At 56.2% G+C, this 13,776-nt stretch overlaps 1 protein-coding gene across 12 annotated transcripts in view; it reads right to left on the reverse strand.

The window, feature by feature from the left end:
- The window catches only part of PTPRS (protein tyrosine phosphatase receptor type S), a 95,987-nt gene extending 83,029 nt beyond the window's left edge, over positions 1-12,958 (reverse strand). For 7 of the 12 annotated variants that reach the window (XM_053910964.1, XM_053910962.1, XM_053910958.1 and 4 more), the window contains exon 1: positions 12,771-12,958. The gene's annotated coding sequence lies outside the window, so the exon portion shown is untranslated. Of the gene's footprint in view, positions 1-4,622; positions 4,749-12,770 lie in introns of all 12 variants that reach the window. The other 5 variants (XM_053910970.1, XM_053910967.1, XM_053910968.1 and 2 more) reach the window with 2 other exon arrangements.
- Positions 12,959-13,776: the final 818 nt, after the last annotated feature.

Consider the following 13,776-nt stretch of genomic DNA (forward strand, 5'->3'; position numbering starts at 1 on the left):
AATAAATGACAAGAATAAAACATAAGAAAATACCTAGACCTTCTACAGAGTATTAGCTGTGTACTGAGGCTCAGAGAACTTTAGCCATTTGCCTAAGTTCTGAGACGTCCCCAGTTCACAGACAGGTACACTGCGGCTCGGACACGGTCTATGCTTGCCCGGGGTCTAACAGCCAGCCGGAGGCAGTGCCAGGGCTCACACTCAGGGCTTCCCAACCAGCCCTGTGAATGTGGGCCTGAGCTGGCACGAGCCTGCCTACAGCAGGCTCCCCTCTACAGCTGTGCCTCCATGGAGTATCCACGGGGACACACAGAGCAAAACCTAAATGACAAGTGTCAGGGGTGGGAAAGCAGCCCTGTGGGTGACTGGGCTTCTTCAGGCATAAAAGAGGGGTGAAAAAAACTACCTAACACCAACTATATTTTTAAAAATCCCACAGCAGTAAGGAGACTGGCCCGTCAGCAAGGCGTCATATCCGTGGGCGGGCAGAGGCCCCGGAAGGCTCACAGGGACAAGGCTATTTTAAAGGGGCTATTTCTGGAGGCCAAGGTGAGAACGTGGGGGCGAGAGAAAGGATCAGGAGCGGCCGCCGGGGCTGACTCTGCCCGCCTGGACTGGCCAACTGGTTGGGGGGCAGGGTGAAAAGGGAGAACTTGGGAGCCACCTGCTTGGCACAAGTGTAGGCACTGCCTCCAGCCAGGTGGAAGGCCTCAGGCTTCGTTTCTTCCCCTGTGAACAGAGCTCTGTTTGTGCAAAACATATGCACTGAGCCCTACTCTGCGCAGGAGCTGCTGTGGACACAGCAGAGAAGACGGGCAAACACGCCTACCCAGGAAGTCCCAGCCAGAGCAGGAGGCAGATGATGAGTAAGACGCACACAACATGGAGACAGTGACAAGGGCTTAGAGTAAAAGCAGAGCAGGAAAGGGCAGATGAGTGGCTGGGTAGAGAGGCAAATTTTGCAGATCTTAAGGTCAGAGGAAGCTTCACTTAAAAAGGAGCAGTATCCTGGCTGCTGTGGTTCAGTGGATTGAGTGCCAGCCTGAGAACCAAAAGGTCGCTGGTTTGATTCCTAGTCAAGGCACATGCCCGGGTTGGGGGCCAGGTCCCCAGGTGAGGGCACACGAGAGGCAACCGATCAATGTATCTCATGCACACTGATGTTTCTCTCCTTCTCTTTATCCCGCCCTTCCCCTCTAAGTATAAATAAATAAAATCTTTTAGAAAATGAGCAGAGACCTGAAGGAGACAAGAAAACCACCATTTCCTAAGGCCCATATAATGCTGTTGTTAGCCTCGAGTTGGGTTGTGGGTGCAAAAAACTCACATGAGAGGCATAATTTCTCTCTTCACATCAAGTAAACACCTAGGTTGGCCTTTCAGGGCTCTTGTGTCACCCCACAATTATTGGGGCCCAGGCTCCTTCCATCTCTTTGATTTCCCCGTTCTTATCCACAATTCTTGCCTCGTGGTCCAAAATGGCTGCCTGAGTGCCTAGCATCCCCTCCATATTCCAGCTGGGGGTTGTAGGAGGGAGCATGTGCCACCTCCCTTTGAAGGCATTTTCAGAAAATCCTGCTTATTTATCCCACTGGTCATAATTGAATCATAGAGCACAGACATGCAAAGTACACTGGAAAATGTTTTGTATTTTTTTAACCAGGTGGTTACGTGCCCAGATAAGTCATAGGATTCAACTGCTGTGGAGAAGAGAAGGAACACTGGGACACCCTGCCACAAACATATGGCCCAATGGGGTCAGGCCTTAGGTTCCAAACCAGTGTGTCTGGGACACTTTGGCCTGGGAAGTGGACACGGAAATCACTGGAGCCAGGTCCCTCCCTCCACACCAGGATGGTTTTCATGCATCCCAGGGCCCACCTCCCCCGAACTCCAAGGTCAGAAACAGTGCCAGCAGCCCAAGCTCAGGCTCCGCGTCTTGGGGGCCTCCCGACAGCAGGACTGCACCCGTAATCTACGCTCCCCTAGCACCAGGGCCCCAGGCACCAGGCATCCCCCACCCTCCCTCCTGCCAGCCTGGTGAGGACGCCTGACCAATTCATCTCCTTCTCCTCAGTAAACAACTGTCAGGGAAAATAAATAGTTTTTAATAGGCTCATTAATTGAATTCAGGGAGAAATAACCTTCTCCCCAGGCTGTTAAGAAGAAATACTCAGACACAAACAAGAAAGTCCAAGCCACGCAGTCGGAAGGCAGGAGGGGACCTGGCCTCCCCAACGGCTGGGAAACCCCCCAGTGGTTCTAGCCACATTCAGTCACAATGACTCACCCAGAAAGGGGGCCATTCCTGCCCTGGGTGCTTCCTAGCCTTCTGCAGGTGGAAGTCACCAGCGGGTCTAACGCGGCTTTAATGTCCCAGTGGCCCTCGGCCTCTGCTCTAAGCCTGTGGCAGAAGCCATATGATTAAATGGTTTTTTTCCTTCTCCCATCCCTTTTTTGTAAGGTTCCCCCTGCTTATGTCAAAGATATACCGGGTTCCCGTTCACAAGAGTGAGACAAAGTTTTCTCTTTTAAGTTTTAAAAGAGAATGAATGGGTTTAAAGAAAACTACTCAGTCATTAGGAGGACCAAGCAGCCAGGGCAAAAGCACACGTCATAGTGAATGACTGAAATTTGGGTGGTGTTCGGCAGAGCACTGGACAGGGAGTCCAGAGGCCTTGAAAGAGCTGGCAGGGTGACCTCAGAACGGACCCCCCCAGTACCTGCCAAGGCCACACTGGTGTGACTTGGTTTCTCCACCACAGCCCGGGTGGCTCCGGGGAAGGCCTCCTGCCAGCGTCAATAATGGCATCAGCCTGGCCTGTGGTTTCATCTGCCCAGGGCTTCACATTGGCTCCCGCCAGCCTGCTCTCGGCACTGCAGCAGAAGGCTCCGGCGTGACTCCACATCCTTGAGAGAAGCCAGACTTGGTCCATCTGCTCCTTGGCACCCCCAAACCCTATCCCCCAGAGCCCTGTACACAGGTCCCCCAATTCGCTCCCACAGGGCATGAGTCATCACACTGTACCATACCATGTTTATGCCCACACTTTCCAGACATGCTCAGTATGGATCTTTCGAACCACCCAAGAGACAGTCCCACACCCATTCTACAGACAGGCAGACTGAGGCCCTGGCAGGTGGACCCACTTGCCCAGGGTCACACTGTACGTGAGGCCAAGCCGAGACTCCAATGTAGGTTCTTCAAATGTCAAATTCGATCCCCAAAAGAAAGCCTAGCCTGTTCCAGGGGGCCTCTTTAGTGTCTTCTCCAACAATCTGGCCGGACAAACTACACCAAATGAATGTCAGAGTAACCGAGTCTTAAAATCACCTGGCCCAGCGACTATGCACTTTTGGGGTTCCAACTCCTTTGGGCTTCTCCCAAGAGACGGGAAATGTCATGGACTGTTTCAGGGTTCCCTGACCCCCATCCTCAAAACCCCTGGCTTTCAACGGCCACTCATCACTGCTTCTGTGCCAGACATCTCAGACATGCAGAGGCTCAGAGATGGCAAGTGAGTAGCCAAAGTCACACAGCACCTGCACTTGCGACTGGGTCTCCTAGCCTCCCTGCCAGGGCAGAGTAAGCTGAGCAGGGGTGTCTGAGCTGCTGAAGCAGGGCTTTCCCAGCCATGGCTCACCTAACTGGGACAATTAGTGTGGGACGCTGCTGGCTGCAGAATGAGCAAGAGCGAGAGGCAGGGGGAGAGGGTAGGGAGGCTGGCAGGGACTTTGCTGCCAAGAGAGGAGTTGGAGTGTGCAGTTCAGGGAAGCAAAGCAACTTCCCTAAAGCCACACAGCTTGTGAGAGGCAAAAACAGATTTCGAACCAGACCTGGCCACCAACAGCGTCCCTCCCTGTGCCCCGCTCACAACCGCCGTGGGAAGCAGCCTTCTAGCTCCACAACCGCTCCATAACGGCAGAGCCCAACGCAAAACCAAACTGCAGGGTAACCAAAAATTAAGAATTTCAAGAAAATAACAGCAGAGCACTTAACCAAGTGCAGACCCCTCTGAACCTCCACAAGCATGGAAATGACACCTCGGTTTGGCCGGGGCATGGGGCAGCCCTGACGAAAGGCTCCAGCCATTCCAGTTCCTTGTCCCCACCAGTGCCTCGGCTTCCCCATCTCCAAGTGGGGCAACAGCTGCCACCTCTCAGGGCTGTTCTCAGAAGAAAGAGAAAATGCAACCAAAGCCGGAGCCCAGGGCCAGGCAGGCAGTGTGGCTCCATGACAGGGAGGTCACCTCCCCTCCACTGTAGTTGCTCGGAAATTGTAGGTATGGGGCTCCATCCTCACACCCCTTGTTTTTCATGGTGGGGGGGAGTGGCAGTGAGAGGACACAGTCATTCAGCCCCTATGTGTGCACCCCAGGGCCTGGCACCATGTCAGCGTGATACCATTTAATCCCCAATGACGCAGCAGGCAAGCTCTGTCCCCATTCCATGGATGGGAAAACTAAGGCTGGGGGAAGGGAATAACGGGTTACCTCACACAGCCGGGAAAGATTGGTGTCAGATTTTGAAATCTGAGAGCTCAGGCTTCCAAAAGCCCTTCCTCAGTGGGGACAGAGTCTAGGCTCCCAGGGCCAGGTGGGGTAAAAGAGGGAAGAACAAACCTGGATGTAACAGCCCCTCCCTGTCCCAGACGCAGCACCAGCACCAGAGACGCCAATCATTCCCAACTTCTAGAATCCACATGTCAGGGGCGATTACCCGCTTCTGATAATTCACTGGGCAGTGGGCTAGGACAGGCACACAGAGAAAACCCATCAGTAATCTCAGCGTTCAAGTCCAATGGGACCCTGTGGACCATGGGCGGTGGGCATCCACACACAAGCCAACCGCTAGATTTCTCAGGCTGCCACGGGTCCTGAGCATGAATCCGGATCTGCTCGTCGGCACTGCCGACACTGGGACTGGGTCATTCCTTGTGGGGGTCCGTCCTGGGCACTGTGGGGTGTTGAGCAGCATCCCTGGCCCCACCCACTCAATGCCAGGAGCACTCCAGATGTTTCCAGACATTGCCATGTGTCCCCCAGGGAGCAAAATCGCCCCTGGTGGCAAACCACTGCAATAAATTCTACAAAAGACGCTGCTGACCCCCACACCCGAGCCTCAAGAGCAAACAGGTATGTTCCGGAAAAGGAGAGAGTGCAAGGAGCAGGTCCTGCAGCCAGAAGATAATTCACAGCCCTGCCCCGTGGGACCAGCCGGCTTTTTCTGCACGGCATTTAATTTAAGTCAAGTTTATCATTATGACCAATATTAATATAATCAGAGCCAACGTTTATTGAGCGCGGATATTGGCCCAGGCCCTGTTCTCGGTCCTCCCTTGAGTTATTGGGCTGGTGCCGGTAAAGAACCCACCGAGGTGACTTCAAATCTTAAATCCATTCTCCAGCCCAGGAAACAGAGGCTCAGCAATGGCAAGTGAGGTGATTCAAGGTAACACAACCGGCAAATGGAGGTGTTTTAAGAAAAAGAAAGATCCAAGGGTATAAAATAGGGCAATTTCATTGGAAATGTAGATTTCTGGTATTTCTCAGAATAACTGGCAGATCTGGCTGTGAAGCCATTCAGAGATGCCCAGGAAGCTGGGGGTGGGGGGAGCCAGCCCGGCCCACACCATCCATTGGCATCACTGCCAGGCCCTAGTGGGCATTGGGGTTTGAGAATAATGTTCCTGCCCCATCTTTCTGCCTCAGTTTACCCCTCCAGACTGGTGTGAGGGGACCCGGCCCACTCTCCAGTGCAGCCTTCCACCTCCTGTCTCGGCTTCCCTCACCTGCAGTCACACAGCCGCAGGAGCCCCTCCTGGCTTTGCACTTGCCGTCCCCGGCACCCGTTCATCTGTTTCCCTTCAGGTCTCAGCTCAGAGGTCATCTCAGAAAGGTCCTCCTTGTCCCCCCCCAGACAAAATAGTGGCCAGGTGACATACTAGGGGCCACCGGATTGTCAGTCTCAGAACCCTGCTTTAGGCGATTTTTTTCCTTTCCTATTTATGCGCTCACTTTCTCCGCCAGTACACTGCAGGGTCCAAGAACGCAGCTTCCCTTGCTCACTGCCATATCCCCAGAACTTCATTTTTACTTGGCATTATTTTTTAAAAAGAAAGACAAAGTACTTACAAAGCGCTTTCTCTCTGCCAGGCTTAGTTCATACGCCCCTTGCAATAATCCTATCATGACTGACGCAATGCCCAAACGCCCGTTTTACAGGCGAGGAAACTGAGGCACAGGACAGCTATATAACTAGCCCGAGGTCCGACAGCCGGTGAGCAACAGAGCTGGAACTGGAACCCAGAGTCTGGATCTCAAATTCTCTGGCAGCTGGGGCTCAACAAACACCGACTGACTGGAGGAATGACTCAGTGAACGAACGGATGGATGGACGGATGCTGGCATATCAAGCTCACAAACTGACCCTCTCCTGAACACCCTTAGTCCAAGCCGAGCCCTCACAGCCGTGACGCCTCCCTGACCTCCCCCCAGGCACTCGCTCAAAGCTACCTCGGGTCCTGGCAGGTGGGGGCCATCGCCTGGGTCCCAGGAGCACCCAGAGCCTTCCGAGGCAGCCTCACCTGGCCTCCCGTGGCTCAGACCCTGCCAGGCGCCTGGCTCGGCCCTGCTGCGGAAGTGGGGCGGCCTTGCTTCGGCAGCCAGTGACGGGGAACGCCCCAGTTTGCGGTGGCTGAGTCACCATGACATACCTCCCATGCTGGACCCCATGGCGGGCAGGTCCCGCTAAGTAACAGTGCATTCCTTTATACACATTAACTCACTTAAACCCCCCAACAACCCTGCAAGCTGGGTACTATTACTCTCCATCTGACAGACGTGAAAATGGCAGCACGGAGAAGTGGAGCGACGGGCCTCAGGTCCCAGAGACAATGAGAGGCCAAGCTGAGATTTGAACCCAGGCAGCTGCAGTGCAGCATCCACGCTCTTCTGTCACCCTCTGAGGAAGGCAGCTGGGAGCCCCAGAGCCTCTGCAGTGACTCGGAGGCGCCCCCAGCAGGTGAAATGTCATCAAGACGACTTCTGCGACTACAGGGCAGAGCACCCGACTCCGCAGCAATTAAGACTTCAGGTTCTGGCATCTGTGGACTCTGGGCCAGATTCCTTGCTCTGTTACTTACAAGTTGTGTGGCCCCAGGCCAATGAAGACCCCTCTCTGTGCCTCAGTTTCCCTCTCTGAGAAAGGGGGCTCTGAATACGGCAACTGAGCTCACAGGGCGTGTGAAGGTTAAAGGCATGAGGACACGCCTTATGTGCTTACTCAGCAGAGGGCCTGGCACGGGGCGCCAACTCCACATAAGTCGGAGCAGCTATTATTATCCCCCCGACATCCCCTCATTTGCTGATCACAAGGTTAATTATAAACGGCATTAAATTATACACACACAGACGTGTCACCCTTACTTTCCCAGAACCCCTAAATTTCCACCAACACTCAATTACCCACACGACAGCACGACAATACAGCATCTTCCCAGCCCCTCTCCGCCTCACTGCCCCCATCCCGGGGTCCCACGCCTCTGGGGCTGCGCTGCGATGCCAGACTGGGCGCCAGACGCACAGCATCTCAGGCCCCAAGCAGCAGGCTGCGACCGCCCTGACCTGGGAAATGAAGCGACACAGTGGTCAACTCGCCAGCCCAAGTGTGCGCAGTTCACGCCGGGCAGGTGCTGGAAGTTAGGCCTCTGACCCCGAATCAGAGGCGTAAGTTCATTCTGCAAGTGAAACAGGGCAGAGGCAAGACCACTCAGAGAGCGAGAGAGGAAGGCGAGAACCAGGAGAAAAACGGGGGGTATTCAGTTCCCCCAGTAGGAAGGCAGGGGATCCCTGGCCTTCCTACAAGGAGCTAACAGCAAAGATTTGAAAGAAAAAAAAAAAAAAAACCCTCAAAAGTCACAGGGACCACCCAGGAAGTTCTGAACAAAATCTGCCCCTTGGAAAGAAAAATGACATTTTCAATTCAGGTCCAGGTAGGCATTTGGGGGGGAGGGGTCACCATAACCCAGAAACCCAGGCTCCACCCCCCCACCACAGTGGGACCCACAGGACCGAGAAAGGACCCAACGGGAATGCCGAACAAAAACCTGGGAAGCTTTTCACGTCTGGGATCTCTCTGGCCTCGGCAGAACTTTGGGGGTGCCTTGATTTCAGGACAGAAAGGAGGGGATTCCAAAGCCAGGTGGAACCGCACCAACCCTCAGGTCCAGCCTGGCCAGGCTCGGGGGGGGGGGGGGGGGGGGGTGGAGAAGTGGAGGGGGACCAGCTCCTCGGAGGAGGGGGAAAAGGAGACAAAAATAAAGCAAGGAAAAGTCTAGGCCCTGTCCGTGAGTCACTCCCACCCGCTCACTAATTTTCGCCTTTGCAGAAGTGTAAGCCAATTGATTTTTTCTTATTCCCCATGCACCCTCCCCCCACCGCCACTTCAGAAATATCAGCCAGAGACAAGACAGAAATGGTACGCCGGGATTTTTTTTTTTCCTTTTTTTGAGTGTCTTTTTTTTTCCCCCTTAAAGAAAAAAGGAAAAAGGAAAAAAAATAAACCTACACATTATACTCAGTACCCTTGAGCTTCTAAAAGGCAGAGGAGGTGACAAATTGAACCGCAGGGCTTGGAGACCCAGGTGTCACTACTTCCTGTGCCTCTCACAGCTAAAACCTGCCTGTCTCTGGGCTGTCCGTCTTCCTTGCGATAGGGTGGCACGCACCGGAACCTCGACTCCTGTTCAGCTCCCACCTTCCCCACCCTGCAAGCCAGCAGCTTTCTGGTCCCAGAGAAGGTGGGAATAAGACAAATCTTAAAAACCATTTGAAAAGCCCTTGACCCCTGGTTTTCCCTAACGCAGGCAGTGGTGTGACTTTGTCCATGCACCCATGGCAGATTTTCGTCAGCGTGGCACGTGGATCCCGTACAGGCGTGGCAGTTACATCTTCACCCTGTCCCCACCACTGGAGGCTGAGCCACCCTGCCTGGTGGGCAGGGGCGGTCTCTCCAAATACCCGACCCCGGACATCTTTTGTTGCACAGAAGGACAGAGCAAGGGCAGCCTGCACCTGCTTCATGGGAGATGGGCATCCTCCTCCCTGCAAACTCTGGAAAAGGGGATGCCCACCATGGGAAGGGGTGCCAGGAGGCTACCCTGGATGAAGAGTAGCCAGAGACTCTGGTGTCTCAGCAGTCCTGCCTAGGCCCCCTCCAGAAGCACTCGACCCTCGAAAAAAGAGCCCCGGCTTGCAAGGTGCCCGCCAAGACCCACACTCTTCAAGAACCTTCAGCTGGCTCCGAATGACTCCACAAATGGAGCCTAATGCAGTCGGGGAGGGAAATTGCTCTCAGCTGAAAACATTAAGCTTCGTCAATTATTCCCCAAACCTGCTGGGTTTATAAATATCCGTTTTTATTTTTAGGGTTTTCCTCCCCACCCCGAACTCTCTCCATGCTATCCCTATATTCTCCCACACACGGCCGCTGTAGGTACTAAAGTCATAGTTAGCAGGTGAATGCAGGGTAGAGGGTGCCCGGCCACTCTGTGCCTCAGAGTCACATCATCCCTGCCTGTCCCTCCCCAACCACCTCACTCTCGCTATCATCGTGCAGGCCGTGCAGCCACTGGAATAACCAGCAGAGCCACAGGTCTCCTGGCGCCCGGATGCTGGAAGCAGCAGTTAGTTGGAAGTCTGCACTGCACTCTAACACCTGTGAAATGCTGTGCAATGCGGACCCACAAGACAGGAGGGGAAACTGAGTCATCTCCTTGACTGGGCCCAAGTCCCGGAAATGCCAGGCAAAGTCCCACGCTCTGTTCAACCCAAATACAGGAAAAAATGGGTAGAGAGTGATGGCTCCAGAAACATGAACCCAGATGCCACCAGGACTCCCTGACACCCAAGGAGCGTCTCCCTTCCACCTGCTCCTGACACCTGGGGCCTGAGCATCACGGCCCCAGGTGGGGCCCACGGACAAGTGGAGATGCACAGAACCCCTGGGAAGCAGGGATAAAAGAAAGGCTCTGAGGGAAAGACCAGAAGCACGGTCAACGGAGGGTGATTTCCGCGCAATACGCAGCAGGCAGGCACTGGTTGTCGGTGCCCCTCTCTTGTTGCCCATCACATGCCTAGCTCAGGGGCCTGCAAGGAACCTTGTGGGAAGAGGGTTCCCTGGGGAGCCCAGCCCACCCCACCCCCAGGAATGCCCTCCAATGTCACACCTCAAGGCCACACCAGAACAACCCATCCCCCATCTCCTGAAGGAAGTGGGCCAGACTACCAAAGTCCACTGACACGACAGTACCAGCCCCCCCATCACCCCCGGGGGACCAATGTCAGTGGCCCAGGTAGCCCAGGTGGCAAGAATAGAAAAATGCATGAGCTCACCAGGCAGGCCAGGTCTCCCGCGACGTTTTATCTGCCTGAGCCCAATTATACCAACTCTCAGTGTGACAGAGTATGGCGGGTGGCAGCCCCCAAGGGGCTGGGGGGAGCTGGGCCCCAGGAAGAAGTGCACTGTCATGGTGAAGGTGCCCCCCCCCCCAGGGCCCTGGGGATGGGGCAGAACAAAGCTTTCTGGAGAGGAAGAATGGAGAGCTGGACAGAGAGCAGGCAGCACAAGCAGTAAAAGATGCCCAATGGAGGACAACGTGGCGGGTAGGGGTGTGCAGCCAAAGACATAGACCCAAGATGGGGGGCTCCGGAATTTGGGGGCATGGGAAGTAGTCGTCCCTAGCCCCAGCTGCCTGCCTTTCTCAGCCAAAGTATCAGCTGGCAGAGGAAGAAGAAAGCTGAAGGACAGAAGGCAGGCAAGATTGGCAGCGAAAGGGGTATACAAAAGAAAGGGACCCTGGAGGGGGAGGGAAGCTATGCAAATGGAAGAATCAACCGGGTTCTTCAGGCATTAATAAAGGCTTCAGCAGCAGCAGCTGGTATCACAGGAGTAGCAGGGAGGGCTGGTTTCCTCTCCTTGAAGGTGGCTGGCGGCTCCAAGAGGAAAGCAGGGCACCCCAAACAAAGAGGGGCCCTCGCTCCCTGTACCCCAGGGACAATGACGACAGGGGATATCAAGAGAAAGCCAGAAACCCAGCAACCAAAGTCTCGATGGAGGCCACTGGAGAGCGGGTGGGTCCCTATGGTGGGGACCCTCCAGAACCCTCATGCTTTGTCCCGTTTCTTAGGAGTCCCAACGCCCAGTCTGGACACCTCAGCCACCCCCGTCCCCAGCGGTGTTGCCCAGGCTGGTTTTCCAGGGGTTTGACTAGCGGCAGAAGGGCCCGGTGCTCAGCGTAGGGACTCCCCCTAATGGAGATGGGGGGAGGCAGGGGAATCCCAGCTGGGCCCACGAGAGGGAGGCGAGGAGCCCCCCAGATGGAGGCGCTGGGGAGGTTTGTTAATTTGGGGGGATGAGATCCCTAAGGGGTGACTAAATTTGAAGAAAGGTTGCAGAGGAAGGGGCTTTCAAAAGCTGCATATTTACGGAGCTACTAGAGGAGAATTTGAAATCGGAAAAGGGTCGCTTAGGAGGAGGTTCCAGGCTGGGGGGGGGGGGGGTTGGCTGGAAAAAAATCCAGTTTGCGGGGTGTTCGCTGATTTGAGAATTTTGGAGAGAAAACGGCTAAAGGGGAGTTCCCCTATTCAGAGGGATTTCGTGCGGGTAAGTGTCCTGAATTTGTAGGGGGAGTGCTAAGGAAGGTTCCTAAATTTGAAAGATTTCCATTAAGGAGCAGTGAACTTGGCCGCAGCCTAGCCCAAACCCTTGCGCCAGGGCTCGGGCACTCTAACTCAGGGAGCCTCCCCTCAGGGCAACCCCCGCCCCCGCACGCCCCCTTCAACCTCCTTCAAGGACTCCGCCCCCCTGGATGACGTCACCGACCCGACCCTCCCAGCCCCCCTGGGGGGCTCCAGGGGCTTGCAGAACCCGCGGGGCTGGCGGATCTAGGGGCGGCTTCCCTTCTCCCGGGACCCCCAGCACCCAGTGGAGGTCGGATGCCGGGCTCGCGCTCGTCCGCCCGCTAGAGTCCCTGGGGCTGGGGGCTAAGTCTCCCCTCGCCCGGGGGTCTGAAAGGGGAAGCCAGGGCCGCAGAAGGGTGGGGCAAGGCCAGGGTGATGGAGGGGCGCTCCCCTTTCAAGCAAGAGAGGACAAGAAAACGCTCCAGGGAAACAGCGTTGACTCAGAGGTCTCAGGGGATGGGGACTAGAGACGGAAGGCGGCGGGCAAAGGGGACAACCTGGGCGCACCTGCCGGTCTTCTCCAGCTCCCACCTGGAGCCACCCGTCCCGGGCTGGTCTCCACTCTGGAGCGCCCGCGTACCCCCAACCCCAGAACAGCGCCCCCTGCCTCCAGGACCCGCCTGGGGTCCCTCGCCGGCGCCGCCGGGGCTAGGACCCCCTCCGCACACACGCACGTCCCCCCTGCGCGCCTTCGCCCCGCCCGCAGCCCGGGGTGGTGCAGCCGGCGGCGCTGGGCAGCTTCCAACGCTGCGCTCCGGGCGAGTCCAGCCCAGCCCCCTCCACAGCAGCGGCGAAGCCCCCGGCCCCGTGGCCCCCGCCTAGTCCAGTTCCCGGGGATATTGTTCGGACGCAGCTGGCCAGGCGCAGAAACTGGGCGTGCAGCCGGCTGCAGCCTAGCGTCCTCAGAGCACAATGGCCGTGCAGGCTTCCCCGGCACAAAGCCGGCGCGCTGCCCACTCCGCTGCCTCCAAGACCCTCATTGGAGTGCCTGCAATTTTATGGTAATTCAGAATTTTTGTTCCCCTTTACCTGGAGGCTGGCTGGGCTGGGCTCCCCCGGCACTGCTGCGCTTCACATCCTGGCTGTTACATGGGATCCGAGCGGAGCCCGAGCGCCAGCGGCTCGCGGCGTGCGCGCGCCGGCCGGGCTGCCGGGCGGGCGGCGCGAGGACACTCACTGCGGCTCGCGCTCCCCTCGCGCCGACTCGCGCGCCCCCCTCCAGCCGGTGACGTCATCCCTTCCGCCAGCGCCGCCGCGGCCGCCGCCGGCCGCGGGGCGGGGCAGGACTGCCCGCGTCGCTGCGCAGCCGCGCTGCCGCCACGCCCCCCGGCCAATGAGGCTGTAGGGATGAGTCACATGGTCGTGGGCGTTTAAAGAGCCGCGGGAGCACGTGGGGCGCGGAGCTTCGCGTGACACGTGGGCAGCGACATTAGCGCGAGGCGCTCCTCCGGCTCTCTGTTCGCTGGTGAGCCCCAGGACACTCTGCGCAAAGGCCATGGTGCTTGCCATGTCCAGCTCTAAAGTCTGTCGAGGTTCTGTAGTGCCTTCTTCATATAAAATCCAGACATTTCTCTGCATTCGCACTCACCACTGTGTTCCCAGATTTCCATGCTCCAGACAAGCCAGCTCCTTAAATTTCCAACAGACTGCTCATTCCTGACCCAGGACCATTGCTCCTGCTGTCCTTTTACCTGGAACAGGCCTCCTCCAAGATCTTCTAATTTCTGCTCAAACAGCAGCTCCTCGGAGAAGAAGCCCTCCCTGACCCGGGTCACTAGCAACCTCACGCTCCATTCTCTATCCATCATCCTAATTTTATTGTGGTCGCACTAGAGTGTGACTCCGTGGGCTCTGGAATCCCTGCGTATAGGTTGAATGAATGAGAGAATGGATAAAGGAGCATTTCTTGAAGAGTAAGCACTTTACAAACATGCCACCTAATTATCATCGTCAGCTGCCCTGGAGTGGAGTCAGGACAAGTCACCGCAGGAACCCCAGCTCAGAAACTGACTAGCTGTGTGAGGCTCTGAGCCTC

Source organism: Desmodus rotundus, chromosome 9, assembly GCF_022682495.2.
Source record: "Desmodus rotundus isolate HL8 chromosome 9, HLdesRot8A.1, whole genome shotgun sequence".
Classification (NCBI taxonomy): domain Eukaryota; kingdom Metazoa; phylum Chordata; class Mammalia; order Chiroptera; family Phyllostomidae; genus Desmodus; species Desmodus rotundus.